Source organism: Poecile atricapillus, chromosome 19 (genome assembly GCF_030490865.1).
Source record: "Poecile atricapillus isolate bPoeAtr1 chromosome 19, bPoeAtr1.hap1, whole genome shotgun sequence".
In the NCBI taxonomy this organism is placed as follows: Eukaryota; Metazoa; Chordata; class Aves; order Passeriformes; family Paridae; genus Poecile; species Poecile atricapillus.
Genome location: NC_081267.1, coordinates 2405330 through 2421705, shown reverse-complemented (window position 1 = coordinate 2421705; position 16376 = coordinate 2405330). Strand labels below are relative to the sequence as shown.

Below are 16376 nucleotides of genomic sequence, written 5' to 3'. Positions count from 1 at the left end.
GGCTGGGCTTCAGGAATGGCATTCCTCAATTTCCTGTGCCTGCTGAAACCGTGCTGCCGCTCGCTTCCCTCCCACCTCCCATGGAAAGCAGAAAAGGCAAAGATCCCGGGCTGAGCTAAGTACAATTTATTGATAACAGCAACAGGATAAGGAACAAACAGGAACAGAAATAATTTCGGTAACAAAATAGGTAAGAAGAACTATTTACAGGGAAAACTAAACCACCACTGACTGTTTCTTCCTGGCCAAGTATTTCCTCCTGCCTGGAAAGGACACCCTTCTCCTCTGGTGACAGAGAGGGAGTCCTTTTCCTGCCCCTGGCACTGACCTGAGATGGGATTGAATCTAATTACAGGGACATGGTCAGACTCTCATGGTCTTTGATCTCACATCATGTCATTGCCATGGGCAGGGAAAGGTACAGGTGTCTTCCCAGCATGGATCACAGGGAACATGGATCACCAGGTCTCTTCCCAATGTGGATTCTCCAAGAGGGAATGAAGCTGGAGCAGTGGACAAAGCTCTTCCTGTACTTTGGGGCATTTCCAGGGCTTCCTTTAGTGGTGCCTCCATTGGTGTCGGGTCAAGTTAGAGCGCTGGGTGAAGCTCTTCCCACACTGGGGACACTCGTAGGGCCTCTCCCCAGTGTGGATGCGCCGGTGAATGGTGAGGGTGGAGTTTTGCTTGAAGCCCTCCCCACAGTCAGGGCAGCGGAAGGGCCTCTCATCCGTGTGAATCCGCTGGTGCAGGAGGAGATTTGAGCTGGTCTGAAACCTCTTCCCACACTCAGGACACTCATAGGGCCTCTCCCCAGTGTGAATGCACCGGTGGATGATGAGTCGGGAGCTGCAGCTGAAGCCCTTCCCACATTCCCCACACTCGTAGGGCCTTTGCCCAGTGTGGATCATCCGGTGGCAGATCAGGAGGTTGCTCTGGCTGAAGCTCTTCCCACACTCCAAGCACTTGTAGGGCTTCTCCCTATCCTGAAGCTGCTCATGGACCACCAGCTCAGAGCCCTGGCTGGATCTCTGGCCGCCTTCCCGGCACAGGGTGGGTCTTTCCTCCTCAGAGCACCCTGGGATGGGTTTGGAGCCTCTCCTCCTGCGGGATCTCTGGGGATTTTCCTCCCTGCTTGATTCCTGCGCTGTGGAGCCGCTCAAAACAGCCTCGTCGATGATGTTCTGCTGTGGGGATTTTTCCTCCCTGGTCTCCATCCTCAGCTCCTTGTCTGGGGGAAGAAGGACAAGGAGAGGATGGGATTTGCCTCCGTGCCAGAGGGAAGGGGAAGGAGATCCCCCCAGTGCGTCCCTGGCAGGACGGCGTCGGCAGCAGGGTTGTCCTGCAGCCGGGGGCCAGGCTGGGCTGGGAGATGGAGCAGGAGAGAGGGGGAAAGGGGCACTGACTTCCTCCTCACCTGCCTGGGTGTCCTGGGGTATCTTCCTCTTCCTCACAGCCTGCTTCTCCATCTGGCCAAGGTTTGGGATTAGAAATCCTGGTTTGAGAGAAAACAAGGAATGAGCACAATGAGTTTTATGGTCCCTCTTACCAAGTCCATCTCTAGAAGTCACCAGGGCATCTGAGGTGTCTTGGTTTAAAGGAGTTTGCTAAGGAAGGTAGAAATCTCCACTGAAATTGATAAAATTGTAAGCATCCCATGCCCTCCGAATTATTATAATCTTGAAACCAAAGTGCTCTCAGGTAATGATATGGGAAAAGGAATATAAGTTCTTTACTAAAGAAGGAAAATGAAAATGCAGCAATACAAAAAAAAATCCAACAACAAAAAAACAACCTACCAACAGAGTCAGAACCTTACACCCCGTTGGTCAGGGTGTTGGTAGCAGTATGATTAAATGGTGGCTGCAGTCTTCCTGGAGTGACTGATGTGGTTCTGTTTAAGCAATGATCCCAAAGAAGATTGTAGCTTACCTCTGAAGTTCCGGTGCTGTAGATGGGTCCGGTCTCTCCTCTCGGAATCCAGTGAATAAAGACTGACCGTGGTGTTCTGATGCTCTGATTATATCCAGTCAGGAATGCTTGGCTCCTCCCCCTGGGTGGAGCATCTCACAATGGGATGATGTCATTTTATCAGTCCTGCAGTGAGACTCAATGGCCCATTAAGAGAAGATATCCCCCTGGAGGGAGGATGGGTGGTGGAAGAGATAAAGAACACTGCCCCACCTGGTTTTAACAGCTGGCCCATTAACAGAAGACATCCCCCAGTTATGAGGGATGGGTGATGAAAGAGATAAAGAAAACTGCTCTACCAGGTTTTAACAGATGGTGATAGAATACATACTTTTGGTTACATCTTGCATTGCAACCCAAGACATGGGGTCCATAAAAACTTCCCAAACACCAAGATTCATCCCTGAAAATGCCTCCCAGGAGTTCCCCATCTCTGGTCTCTCCCCTTTGGTGTACAGGGTTTCACCCCTGTCCCAGCTGCTGGGGGTCCCAGTTTTACTGGGGGTCCCCTGTCTACTCAGTCCCTGCCCTGCCCAGGCTGCTGGGAGTGCCAGGAATCCAAACAGTTCCCCCCATTTTCATCTCCTCACTTAGGGATGCTGGGACCCCCCAGTATCCCCACAAGGGGCATTTTCCAGTCAACTTTGGAGTTCTTCATTCTCCAAACATTTCCCCCCAAAAAACCAACTCCTAAGGATATCTGGGCTGAGCTCCCCCTCCCCGGTCACCTGTGGGATGGGGGGTGATGATCCCACAGGTGGGGGGCTGTGAATTCAGGGAGTGCTTGACCTCATGCTTCCTTCTCCTTTCTCTGATCCTCCTTTGTCCCTCTTTCAGGCTGAAGAAGCAGCTCCAGGAGTCAGAGGCAAAACTCCAAGTCCCTTGGAGCTTCAATCAGCCCCACTGAGGGCAGGGACTGCCAAAGGCTCCCCAGGGACTGGTGAGAGCAGATCCTGGAGGCCAGGATTGCCGGGAGCCAAAGGCTCTGAGCAGGGAACTGCAATGCTGAGCCAGCCTTGGCTGGGTTGGAGGAAGCAGAAAGGCCAAGCCCTGAGCCCAGGCCTGGCACAGCAGGGCCTGTCCCTCACGGGTGGCTCGGGGCTCTTTGTGGGGCAGTGGGATGTGAGGGGCAGCAAGGACAAATGCCATAAACCTGTGTGACACTCCAGATCCTTATGGAACCAAGGGGCCAGTGTGACACTGTGGTAAGTTGTGGATCCAAGGGGATCATGGTGGCACTCTTGGGCCCATGGAACCAAGGAACCAGTGGGACACTCTGGGGCCTTATGGAAACAAGAGGTCACTGTGAGCCTGCAGGGCTGTAATACCCCAGAACACTTCAATACTTCAATGCTGGTGTTAGCCAAAGGTTCTTCTGCTTGAATTTGGTGCACAGGAGAAACACCAACCAAATCTCAACATAGACAGATACAAAGAATATTCTTTGTAGGAAGGGACGCACAAGGATCATCAAGTCCAACTCTTAAGTGAATGGCCCCACAAGGATTGAACCCACAGCCTTGGTGATACTGGCACCATGGTCTAATAACTGAGCTAAAAGGTCAAAATGACACAAAATTTAACTGTTAAAATATAGACGATCAAGGAATTTTGGGAAAGGGTTTAATACAGCATCCAATTGAACATAAAACGCTTACCATAGCATTAACTTTGCAAACTTAGCTCATTTAACCTAAAAACTGCTAACCCTTAAGATTTTAGGTAACATTAAGATATCCAAAAATAATCCAGGCACATTGGATAAGAAGGGGAATAAAAAGAGACCAGAAACACATAAGATCCACAGAAAAAGACTTTCAGGATGATCCCAGTCACTCCCTCTACAGTTCCAGTCCCTCCCAGAATGAGCTGTTGCACCCAGTCACTCCTAGATCCTCCCAGTATGATTCCAGTTATGGCCAGAGTGACTCCCTCTCACTCCCAGAATGGGCCCAGTTGCTCCCAGTCACCTCCAGCATGGTTCCAGTCATAGCCGGCACCTTTCCAATCACTCTCAGTATGATCCCAGCTAGTTCCAGTAGGATCCCAGTATGACCCCAGCATGGGCACAGCTGCTCCCAGGATTATCCAGTGTGGTTCCAGTTGCTCCCATTTACCTGCACTGTGGTTTCAGTCTATCCCAGTCTATCCCAGTTGCTCCCAGCCACTCCCAGTCACCCTGAGTGCAGTCCCAGTTGCTGCCAGTATGGTCCCAGTCTTGCCCAGGATGGCCCAGCTGCTCCCACTGTGATCCCAGCAGGATCCCAGTTGTCCCCAGCATGGTTCCAGTTGCTCCCCGTTCCTCCCAGTGTGATCCCAGTTGCACCCAGTTTTCCCCAGTATAGTCCTAGTCACTCCCCAGATGGTCCCAGCTACTCCCAGCAAAGTTGCAGTCATTCCCAGTTGCCCCCAGTGTAGACCCACTCACTCCCAGTTGCTCCCAGTTTTCCCCAGCATGGGGTCCCAGTTGTGCCCAGCATGGGGTCCCAGTTGTCCCCAGCGTGGTTCCTATTTATTCCCAGTGTGTTCCCAGTCATCCCCAGTATGGTTACAAACTCTCCCAGTATATTGCAGTTGCCCTCAGCATACCCATAGCCATTTCCAGACACTCTCAGTAATCCCAGTCAGGTGCTTGTTATTCCAGTATGATCTCAGTCACTCCCAGTCTATCCCAGTCCAGCACTCCCTGAACTCACAGCCCCCCATCCGTGGGATCATCACCCCCCATCCCGAAGGTGACCAGGGTGGGGGAGCTTAGCCCAGATATCCTGGGGGGATCCTGGGTTGGGTTTTTGGGGGTGATTATTGGACAATGAAGAACTCCAAAGTTCTTCAGTGGAAAATGAGTTCTTTGAGTGGAAAATGCCCCTTGGGGGGACATTTGGGGTTTCCTGTGGCAGCTGCTGGCAGAGGCAGCCTGAAGGAGCAGAGCCCTGTGTCCCCCAGGACCCCAAAGTGGGGAGCACAGAGAGAAGGAGTGCCGCAATTCATGGGACCCTAAACAGCCTGGAGAGAGGGAGGGGTGTCTCCATGGACCACCTGCACCCCCCAGAGGAGAATAAGGTGAGCAGGGACCCTAGGACACCCCAAAACTTCCAGCATTCCTAAGTGGGGAGATGGAAACACGAAAATCTTCAGATTCCTGGCACTCCCAGCAGCCTGGGCAGGGCAGGGACCGACTAGACAGGGGACCCCCAGTACAAGCGTGCCCCCAGCAGCTGGGACAGGGGGGAAACCCTGAACACCAAAAGGGAGAGAACAGAGATGGGGAACTCTTGGGAGGCATTTTCACAGCTGAATTTTTGTGGTGTAAAATTGTTATGGACTCCATGTCCTAGGTTGCAATGCAAGATGTAACCAAAAGTATGTATTCTATCACCATCTGTTAAAACCTGGTAGAGCAGTTTTCTTTATCTCTTTCATCACCCATCCCTCATAACTGGGGGATATCTTCTGTTAATGGGCCAGCTGTTAAAACCAGGTGGGGCAGTGTTCTTTATTTCTTCCACCACCCATCCTCCCTCCAGGGGGATATCTTCTCTTAATGGGCCATTGAGTCTCACTGCAGGACTGATAAAATGACATCATCCCATTGTGAGATGCTCCACCCAGGGGGAGGAGCCAAGCATTCCTGACTGGATATAATCAGAGAATCTAAACACCACAGGCAGTCTTTCTCCACTGGATTCCGAGAGGAGAGACCAGATCCATCTACAGCACCGGAAGTTCAGAGGTAAGCTACAATCTTCTATGGGATCATTGCTTCATCAGAACCACATCTGTCACTCCAGAAGGACTGCAGCCACCATTTAATCGGACTGCTACCAACACCCTGACCAACAAGGTGTCAGGTTGTATTCTGACACTGTGGGTGGGCTGGTTTTTTGTTGGTTTTTTTTTTTTTTTTTGTACGACTACGTTTTCATTTTCAATTTTTTTAGTAAAGAACTATTATTCCTATTCCCATATCGTAACCTGAGAGCAATTTAATTTCAAGATTATAATAATTTGGAGGGGGATGGGATGTTTACATTTTTATCCATTTCAGTGGAGATTTCTGCCTTCCTTAGCAAACACCTTTCCTTTCAAACCAAGACACCTTAGATGCCTGGGTGACTTCTAAAGATGGACTTGGTAAGAGGGACCATAAAACTCCATGTCCTTATTCCATGTTTTCTCCCAAACCAGGATTTCTCACTCCAAGACCTTGGCTGGATAAAGAAGACAGCTGCGAGGAAGAGGAAAATGCCCCAGGACACCCAGGCAGGTGAGGAGGAAGTCAGTGCCCCTTTCCCCCTCTCTCCTGCTCCATCTCCCAGCCCAGCCTGGCCCCCGGCTGCAGGACAACCCCGCTGCCGACGCCGTCCTGCTGGGGACGCACTGGGGGGATCTCCTTCCCCTTCCCTCTGGCACGGAGGCAAATCCCATCCTCTCCTTGTCCTTCTTCCCCCAGACAAGGAGCTGAGGATGGAGACCAGGGAGGAAAAATCCCCACAGCAGAACATCATCGACGAGGCTGTTTTGAGCGGCTCCACAGCGCAGGAATCAAGCAGGGAGGAAAATCCCCAGAGATCCCGCAGGAGGAGAGGCTCCAAACCCATCCCAGGGTGCTCTGAGGAGGAAAGACCCACCCTGTGCCGGGAAGGCGGCCAGAGATCCAGCCAGGGCTGTGAGCTGGTGGTCCATGAGCAGCTTCAGGATGGGGAGAAGCCCTACAAATGCTTGGAGTGTGGGAAGAGCTTCAGCCAGAGCAACAGCCTGATCCAGCACAAGATGATCCACACTGGGGAATGGCCCTACAAGTGTGGGGAATGTGGGAAGGGCTTCAGCTGCAGCTCCCAACTTATCATCCACCAGCGCATCCACACTGGGGAGAGGCCCTACGAGTGTCCTGAGTGTGGGAAGAGGTTTCAGACCAGCTCCACTCTCCTTGTGCACCAGCGGATTCACACGGATGAGAGGCCCTTCCGCTGCCCTGACTGTGGGGAGGGCTTCAAGTACAACTCCACCCTCACCATTCACCGGCGCATCCACACTGGGGAGAGGCCCTACGAGTGTGGGGAATGTGGGAAGAGGTTTCAGGCCAGCTCCACTCTGCTAAGGCACCAGCGGATTCACACGGATGAGAGGCCCTTCCACTGCTCTGATTTTGGGGAGGGCTTCAAGCAAAACTCCACCCTCATCAGGCATCGGCGCATCCACACTGGGGAGAGGCCCTATGAGTGTGGAAAATGTGGCAAGAGCTTCAGCCACAGATCCAACCTCAGTGCCCACAAACGCATCCACACTGGGGAGAGGCCCTACGAGTGTCCCCAGTGTGGGAAGAGCTTCACCCAGAGCTCTACCTTGACCCAACACCAACGGAGGCACCGGTAAGGGAAACCCTGTGATTGCCCCAAAGTGCAGGAAGAGCTTTGTTCACTACTCCAGCTTCATGTGCCCTTCCAGAATCCACGTTGGGAAGAGACTTGGTGATCCATGTTCCCTGGGATCCATGCTGGGAACACACCTGTCCCTTTTCCTGCCCATGGCAATGTCATGATGTGGGATTGAAGGACATGAGGGTCTGACCATGTCCTTGTCATTATATTCAATTTCATCTCAGGTTGTTGCCAGGGGAAGGAAAAGGACTCTCTCTCTCTCACCAGAGGAGAAAAGTGTCCTTTCCAGACAGGAGGAGATACATGGCCAGGAAGAGTCAGTTGGTGGCATTTTAGTTTTCCCTGTAAATAGTTTGTCTTATCCCTTCTCTTATCCAATTTTTTTCTGTTCCTGTTTGTTCCTTATCCCGTTGCTCTTCTCAATAAATTGTTCTTATCCCAGCCTGGGATCTTTGCCTTTTGTGCTTTCCATTAGAAGCGGGAGGGAAGCGAGCAGCAGTGCGGTTTCAGTAGGAGCAGGAAATTGGGGAATTCCATTCCTGAAGCCCAGCCCGTGGAAACTGAGCATCCCAGCTGGTGCCAGGCCTGGTTGCCATGGCAGCAGCCTTGGGAGCGGGTCCCTGGCTGGGGGCTGTGGGAACCTCTTCCCTCTGGTGCCCAGGGACAGGAGTGGAGGAAGCGGCTGGAGCTGAGGCGGGCAGGTTTAGGCTGGATGTGAGGAAAAGGTTTTTCCCGTGAGGCTGCTGGGGCACTGAACAGGCTCCCCAGGGAAGGCTCCCAGCTCCAGGGCTGGCTGAGCTCCAGCAGCGTTTGGCCAGCGCTGCCAGGCCCAGGCTGGGATTGTTGGGGTGTCCTGTGCAGGGCCAGCAGTTGGACTGGAGGATCCCCATGGGTCCCTCCCAACTCAGCCAATTCTGTGGCTCTGTGATCCCATGAGCCTGAGGATGGGACTGCAAATGGTTGCCATGGCAATGGGCCCTGGCTCCAGGCCTGAGCTGGTGTCCATGGCAACCACCCCTGGCATGGGGTCTCCATGGACCTGCCAAGGGACTGACCATAGCAACAGGGGCTGTGATGGTTGTCATGGAAACAGACCATAGCAACAGGTCCTGGTGATGGTTGCCTACCAAGGATCAGATTTGTTACAGGCCCTCAGAGGAGCTCCATGGGGACATTTCAAAAGTCTCCAGGCTGTTCAAGAGCCGGAATGTCACAGGCATTGACAGCGGCTCCACAGAGACCTCCCAGGGGTTTCTGGGGATGCTGAAGAGCCGTGTGGTCAGACGCAGTCACAGCAATTCCATGGTGACATCCCAGGGGACCTTGGGCTGCAAAGGCACCGCTCTGTCACTAGCACTCCCAGGGGCTCCACGGTGACATCCCAGGAGTCCCCAGGCTGCCAAAGAGCCGGGATGTCACAGACACTCCCAGGGCTTCCTGTCATGGGCAGAGTGGGAGCTTCAGGCTAAAGCTTTATTTCTTTATTGGAGAAACTCCTGCTGAGTCATGAGGTGGAGAAATGACACCCAACAGCCACCAGGAATCCTCAAAACCCTCTAGGATGCCTAGACTTTTAAATTCCTTCTAAGAGAGGAGACTGGGGTGGCTGTCTACTCCAATCCCGGTCCCAGGCTTTGTTTATGTGTAAAAGACTGGACAGGTGGAATTGAACCGTAATGCAATTTGTCCCACAGGTTTAACAATGGAATACCATCTGTCGTTTCTGATGCCCATTGCCAAAATTGGTACTCTCCCTTAAACATTTCTTTTATTCAAGGGTATCTCCCAGAAAAAACCTGCTAGCTCTGGCTGGCCTTGGCCTTTGGTGGTCACCTCGCATCAGCCCCTGAAACAGTGCGGCTCTGTTCCTTCCTATGGAAAAGCTCCAGCCTCCTTGTCCAGGGACCATTTAGAATTTGGCATCCCAAATTCCATAGATCTAAGAATTGCTCCAAGACAAAAGCAGCCAGGACAGAGGGCCTTGTCCTCTTGTGATTTTCTTAGACTATAAGCAGCCTGTTTTCATTTGAAAACCCCTTGGAGAGATCTCCCAAGGTGGGGTTTTGAGGCCTCAGGCACATGACCACTCTATAGGGACAAAGGAGCTCTGTGCTCCATGGGGTGGAGACTGAGGACAGTGGAGGAGAGCCATGAGAGTGTTTAAAGAGCGGTTTTAGAGATGGTGGATGCTTTTGACATAGTGGAAAAGAGCCAGAGAAAGAAAGAATTGATGCCAAGTGCAGCTGGGGAGGCCCAGTATGAACACCAGGTGAAAGGAATTTGTCGCAGGGCTGTGGTGCAACACATCCCCCAGAAGGAGTCTGGAGCAGCCCAAGGCTTTGTGTGGCCAGGCAGAGGCAGGCAGGACACAGAGCTGTCAGCAAAGGAAGGGGCCAGCGAGGTGGGGGAGCCGGGGGATGACGACAGCCTGCAGGGACAGAGGCGCAGGGCATGGACACCACAGGGCAGCCAGGGCTGGAGAGGACACAGGGATGGGCAGCAGCTGCAAGGCCCTGCCAGAGGCAACTTGTGCAGCCCTTTGGCCATGGCTGCTGGCCCTGGGCCTGAGGCCAGCAGGGGACAAGTGACCCTGGCAGCCCTGGGGCCTCATTGCCTCCTTGTCCCTGCTCAGCAGCCTGGCAGGGGCCACCCCATGGTGCTGCCCTTGGCATTGCACATCCCCACATGCCAGTGCCCCGGGAAGAGCCCTGAGCAATGAGGGAGGGACAGCATCTGCCTTGCCAGGGGCTGGGGCTCAGCCCTTGGCCCTTGGCATTCCTGAAACACATCCAGCTTTGCTCAGCACCACAGACACCTTTCCCTTGCTTGTCCCCAGCTGCCACCAGGGCCTCCAGTCTTCTGCTCTACCTGGAACCTGGGGACACTTTCTCACTCGTGTCTCTCATTTCAACTGCAAAAATCTTCAGTGTTTCCATCTGACTTGGAGCTCTTGAGAAGTTTTTGGAGCACACTCTGAGGGACTGAGTGTGATGCAAAGAGCCTCAAAGGCCCGAGAGGGTGATGAAAGTGCTGGTGCTGTGTCTGTGCTGCTGAGCTGGGCCGGGCTCCTGGCCCAGAGGCAGCTCCTGGCAAGGGCAGCGCTGCAGAGAGACAGCTCTGGCCAGGAGCAGCTCCTGAGCACAGCCCAGCAGGGCTGGGGCCCTGCCAGGGCAGCTCAGGGACACGAGCAGGCCCAGACAGAGCTCCCAGGGGCTCAGCACTGGCAGGGGCTGTGGGATGTCCCAGAGGGGGCTGTGTCACAGCAGCACCTCTGTGGCTGTGTCCTGGAGCCCCAGAGCACCTGTGATGTCAGAAAGGGGCTGTCTGACAGCTCCGAGTGGGTTGTGTGAGGTCACAGATGGGGCTGTGTTACACAGAGTTTGTTATCACAGAGTTTGTTGTGTGAGGTCACTGAGCAGCTACAGCATCATAGAGGGGATTCTGTGACATCAGAAAGCAGGGTGTGATGTCACAGTGTGGGATGGGTGATATCACTTAGTGGGCTGTGACATCACAGAGAGGACTATTACATTAGAGGCTGAATGCATGACATCACAGAGTGGGTTGTGACATCACAGAGTTTCTGTATGACATCACAGAGCCACCACAGGGTGGGCTGTGACATTACTGAGTGGGCTGTGAGGTCACAGAGCAGACACCACAATCCCAGAGGGCAGCTCTGTGACATCAGACAGCAGGCTGTGACATCACAGAGCAGCTGTGTGACAGCAGAGAGAAGAGTGTGTGATGTCAGAGAGAAGGCTGTGACATCAGATTGGCTTCTGCCATCTCAGAGGGGCTGGGACATCACAGACCAGGCTGGGACATCACAGAATGGCTCTGGGACATCCCAAGTGCTGTGGGGCCTGGGACAGCAGGACATGGACCCCCTGACAGCCTCCCTGTGTCCCCCAGGGCCAGAGCCTGGGCCAGGGCTCCTTCACCCTGTCACCAACGAGGGCTTGAGAGCGCTTAAAAAATCCCCATCAAGGGAGCAGCAAAAACCAGATTTAATATTAAGCACCAGCAGCACAAAGTTCCTTGGCAAGAGTCACTCTGCTCCTGACTGGACACTTCAGGCACAACAAGGAAACAAAGCAACAACAAAAACAAACAAAATCCAGGCAATCCAACCAGAAATGAACCCAGAACCGTCCATGTGTGTGTGTGTGTGTGTGTGTGTGTGTGTGTGTGTTTGAGCTTAACAGAGCTCAAACTTAACAGGACTTCACTTATGCCTTAATTTATACCTCAAACATCACAATTTAGCAAAAGAACTTAACAGCACTTAAGCTGACTTATATGACTTCAGGATTTAACAGTGGAATAACACTTAACAATATTCAACTTCGTTTACTGTTGTAATCACAGGCACTGAGAGTGTGCCCTTATCTCTGATGCCTGGCTCTGACATCCAAGAAAACTCTGAATTTCATATAACACTGTGAAAACAACTGTTAAATAGAAAAACCAGGAGGGTAAGTGTGTAGATTAAAGAGATTTCTTATGTCACTGCATGAAAAAGTTAAAGTTTGGAGTTTAAACTAGTTCAGAAAATAGAGGACAAGATGGAGGATTCAGGGTGTTGTCTCTTGTCCTTCTTTCTTCTTCATCTTCTTCTTCTAGAGGTTTTTGGGTAGTAGTAGGTGATTGGATAGAGAATGCTGCAGTGCAGCACACAAGTGTTGGGTCATTGGGTCACTAAGAAAAAATATCTCCTTGGCATTTGTTAATTGGGTAAATGAACATATAAAAAACCTTGAAGAAGATCTTTGTTAGTCATTTTGCACCTTTCTATCTTAGTGTACATAGCTGCTTGTGGCTCCTTGTACCCTGTATACATGTAATGGAGATAAAAGAAGAATAAACAACCAAGTCCAAACAAGAGAAAACTGCCTCTATCTCATCAATCTTCAGTCCAAGGGGTAAAAAGAACCCAACCACAAGTGTCCCATCAGGACACCAGGGCCACACTGCACCACTGCAGACGGGAGCAAACCCTCATGGACTGCATGCCTTACAAATCTGCTAAACCCATGTCACACACATCCCTGAATTTAGACATTTAAAATATGTACATTTATCCACAGATACCTTTTCATCAGCAATATGTGCTATAAAACACACAAGAGAAAAGGGTCGGGATGCCATTGCACACTGGCAGTCAGCCTTTGCTGTTCTGAGCATCCCTCATAGCATCAAAACAACACACATCTCACAGAAAACAAAACATTTCCTACAGCCCTGGAGTGTAACACACCACACTGGCGTTCCTCAAATAACAATAAAACAGGCCATCGTGGAAAGAGCACATGGCACTTTAACAGGAATTACTGAAAAACAAGAGGGAGGAATGTGTGGTGGGACCCCAGAAAGCAAAGTAGCTAAGGCTGTTCATACAATAAATCATTCAGCAGTATCAGAAGATCCCCAAACCCAGGCTCGCTTGAACTCTGCAATTCTAACACAAGTGAAAGACTTAGCAATGTGAGCTCTAACAAAAATTACCAACTTGTCAGTGCCAACCCAAAGCTATTCAAGTAGAAGACAAAACCCCCATGAGCTATATATGCAGTGAAGCAAGGGGTCAATTAATGCTACAATTGGCACGAGATAATGCAAACCAAGACTGTAGAAAAATTATAGCTGCATTACCTCAAGGGAATCCATCCCTGGAGGAGATGATTACAGCATGTGCTAAGGTTGGGACTGGATCTCATCACATGGATATGCTAGCCAATTCTATTACAGCTGCTGTTAAACTCACACCCCATTGCTACAAGTGTGGACAACAAGGCCACGGGAAAATAAACTGTCCACACAAGCCCATTCCACAGGGGACAGCTCAGGGACAAAGAAGTGATAATGCAAGCTGCAACCGATGTGAAAGAGTCAAACATACAGCCAAAGGACACAAACAACACCCTCCTGACAGCACCTCTACGGATGTGACGGAGCAGATTAAAGAAGAGTAACCAGAACAACTTATTCACCATGAAAATCAGACTCTTGAAAAGACAGCTCATTTAAAAACTGTTTGTTTACAAATTGTTTTTCTGCTAAGTTGGGTTTTTCTCATGGTTCTAAATGTTGAATGTTTTTTGTTTCTTGTTTAAAGAGTTGAGGTATAATCTCAGTTCTAAATACTTTCTTGTTTTTTAATGTTAAGTTGTAACTTTTAACTATAAGTAGTTAACCTGTGGCTTGTTAGCTTAAAGGATTGTGATCCTGTCTGCCAGCTCCTGGAAGGGAGTGTTGCAAACTCAATTTAGTACACAAAGCATATTGCTAGCTGAAGAGAATTAAGTGTGTCAAGTTAACTAGAAAACCTCTTTCAAATTAAACCCATGGTGTCCCTGTTATCATGTCTGCAAAGGGCCCTTGCAGATAGGATAACAGAGAGCATTTTCTATTTTTTAATTTAACCAAAAAGGGTGAATAGTCACAGTATGGTCACTGTACAGCTGGTCAGGACTGGACAAGGTAAATCTAGACATAACACAAATCTAATTTAGCAGTAAATCTACTTTAGCCATAACACAAATCTAATTTAGCAGTAAATCTACTTTAGCCATAACACAAATCTAATTTAGCAGTAAATTCTCTTTAGCCATAGATTTTAGCACAAATTTAATTTAGTGAGCCTAATTCATGTCTGAACCACTGCACACTACTGGCCAGGATGCTGGGCAGGGAGAGAAGTATCAGCCAATGGCTGTCTAGCCTGGGAAATTTGAATTTGGTATTCAAGTGAGTTCTGAATAATAAACGAGGCTGTTTTGTCTGATGAGCACCTGGAGCACGAGTCGTGGATTTTGTCTCCTCACTGACGACCAGCACGTTACAGATACACCTTGGGCAGTACAAGAGCCTGGCCAGGGCTACACCCAAGATGGACCAAAAATGGTCATAAAAATGGACAAATCATCACAAGGTCCCATATTTTTAGAAGTTTAGGTCCATCTGCATATTTGGGTTCATTGTCCAGTTACAGCTTCAGATGATGAAATCCCACCCTTCTTGTTTTCTCTCTTCAGTCCACCCTTGTTTATGCTTTTGGGCCTGGAACTTGTAACAACTGTCCTTGGTATCAAGCTAAGAAAAGGAATTGTTTTTTCTACCTACTCTGTGAAGAGAGCTCACTAACACTTAATGTGAAGTTCAAAACTACAAACCTAGGCAGTGCAGAATATGAAAGATATGAAAGCTAAAACATGAGGCATCACACCCTGAGGGGCTGTGGAATTGAATAATTTTGGAGAGGGATTGAGAAGGATTCAGTGGCATTAAGTGGTTTTGAGGTGACAGATCGATCCCTCTCACCTCTTTGAGTGCCAAGAAATGGAGACAACTCCACCAAATAATCCCACAACCCTCAAATACTCCCAAGTATCTCCCAGATTCCCTTGAAGCACTAGTAAAATGTGAGGTTTTAGATGCCTTTGATGAATTTGTTGATTTTTACCACCATTTGTTGGATTTAAAGGGATGAGAATGAATCAAAAGATAATTGAAACCAAAATAAAATGACCTCCAGCCCAGTGTGTTCCCAACACAGATCACTGGGAACGTGGGTCATCAGGGCTCTGCCCAACGTGGGTCCTCTGATGGGGGATGGAGCTGGGGCAGCGCACGAAGCTCTTCCTGCACTTGGGGCACTCGCAGGGCCTCCCTTACCGGTGCCTCTGTTGGTGTTGGGTCAAGTGAGACCTCTGTGTGAAGCTCTTCCCACACTGGGGACACTCGTAGGGCCTCTCCCCAGTGTGGATGCGCCGGTGGGTGATGAGGTTGGACTTTTGATTGAAGCCCTTCCCACAGTCGGGGCAGCGGAAGGGCCTCTCATCCGTGTGAATCCGCTGGTGCAGGAGGAGATTGGAGCTCCTCTGAAACCTCTTCCCACACTCAGGACACTCGTAGGGCCTCTCCCCTGTGTGGATCATCTGGTGGATGGTAAATTGGCACCTCTGGCTGAAGGTCATCCCACATTCCCCACACTCATAGGGATGTTCCCCAGTGTGGATCCTCTGGTGGATGATAAGGCTGGAGCTCCGGCTGAAGCTCTTCCCACATTCCCCACACTCGTAGGGCCTCTCCCCAGTGTGAATGCGCCGGTGGGTGATGAGGTGGGAGTTTCGCTTGAAGCCCTTCCCACAGTCAGGGCAGCGGAAAGGCCTCTCATCTGTGTGAATCTGCTGGTGCAGGAGGAGACTGGAGCTGGTCTGAAACCTCTTCCCACACTCAGGACACTCGTAGGGCCTCTCCCCTGTGTGGATCATCTGGTGGATGATCAGTTGGGACCTCTGGCTGAAGGTCATCCCACACTCCCGACACTCATAGGGCCGTTCCCCGGTGTGGATCCTCTGGTGGCAGATCAGGCTGGAGCTGTGGCTGAAGCTCTTCCCGCACTGGGGACACTCGTAGGGCCTCTCCCCAGTGTGGATGCGCCGGTGGGTGATGAGGTGGGAGTTGTACTTGAAGCCCTCCCCACAGTCAGGGAAGAGGAAGGGCTTCTCCTCTCTGTGAATCCGCTGGTGCTGGAGGAGAGTGGAGCTGATCCGAAACCTCTTCCCACACTCAGGACACTCGTAGGGCCTTTCCCCAGTGTGGATACGCTGGTGACAGATGAGGTGGGAGCTGCAGCTGAAGCCCTTCCCACATTCCCCACAGTTGTAGGGCCATTCCCCAGTGTGGATCATCTGGTGGCAGATCAGGCTGTTGCTGTGGCCAAAGCTCTTCCCACACTCCAAGCACTTGTAGGGCTTCTCCCCATCCTGAAGCTGCTCATGGACCACCAGCTCAGAGCCCTGGCTGGATCTCCGGCCACCTTCCTGGCACAGGGTGGGTCTTTCCTCCTCAGAGCACCCTGGGATGGGTTTGGAGCCCCTCCTCCTGCGGGATCTCCAGGGCTTTTCCTCCCCGTTGGATTCCTGCACTGTGGAGCTGCTCAAAACAGCCTCTTCCACGAGGTTCTGTAGTGAGGATTTGTCTTCCCTGGTCTCCATCCTCAGCTCCTTGTCTGGGGGAGGA

At 51.0% G+C, this 16376-nt stretch overlaps 1 pseudogene; it reads left to right on the top strand.

Moving 5' to 3' along the window:
* LOC131586321 (zinc finger protein 208-like) overlaps nucleotides 1-16376 on the top strand; it is a 539124-nt pseudogene that overhangs the window by 28776 nt on the left and 493972 nt on the right.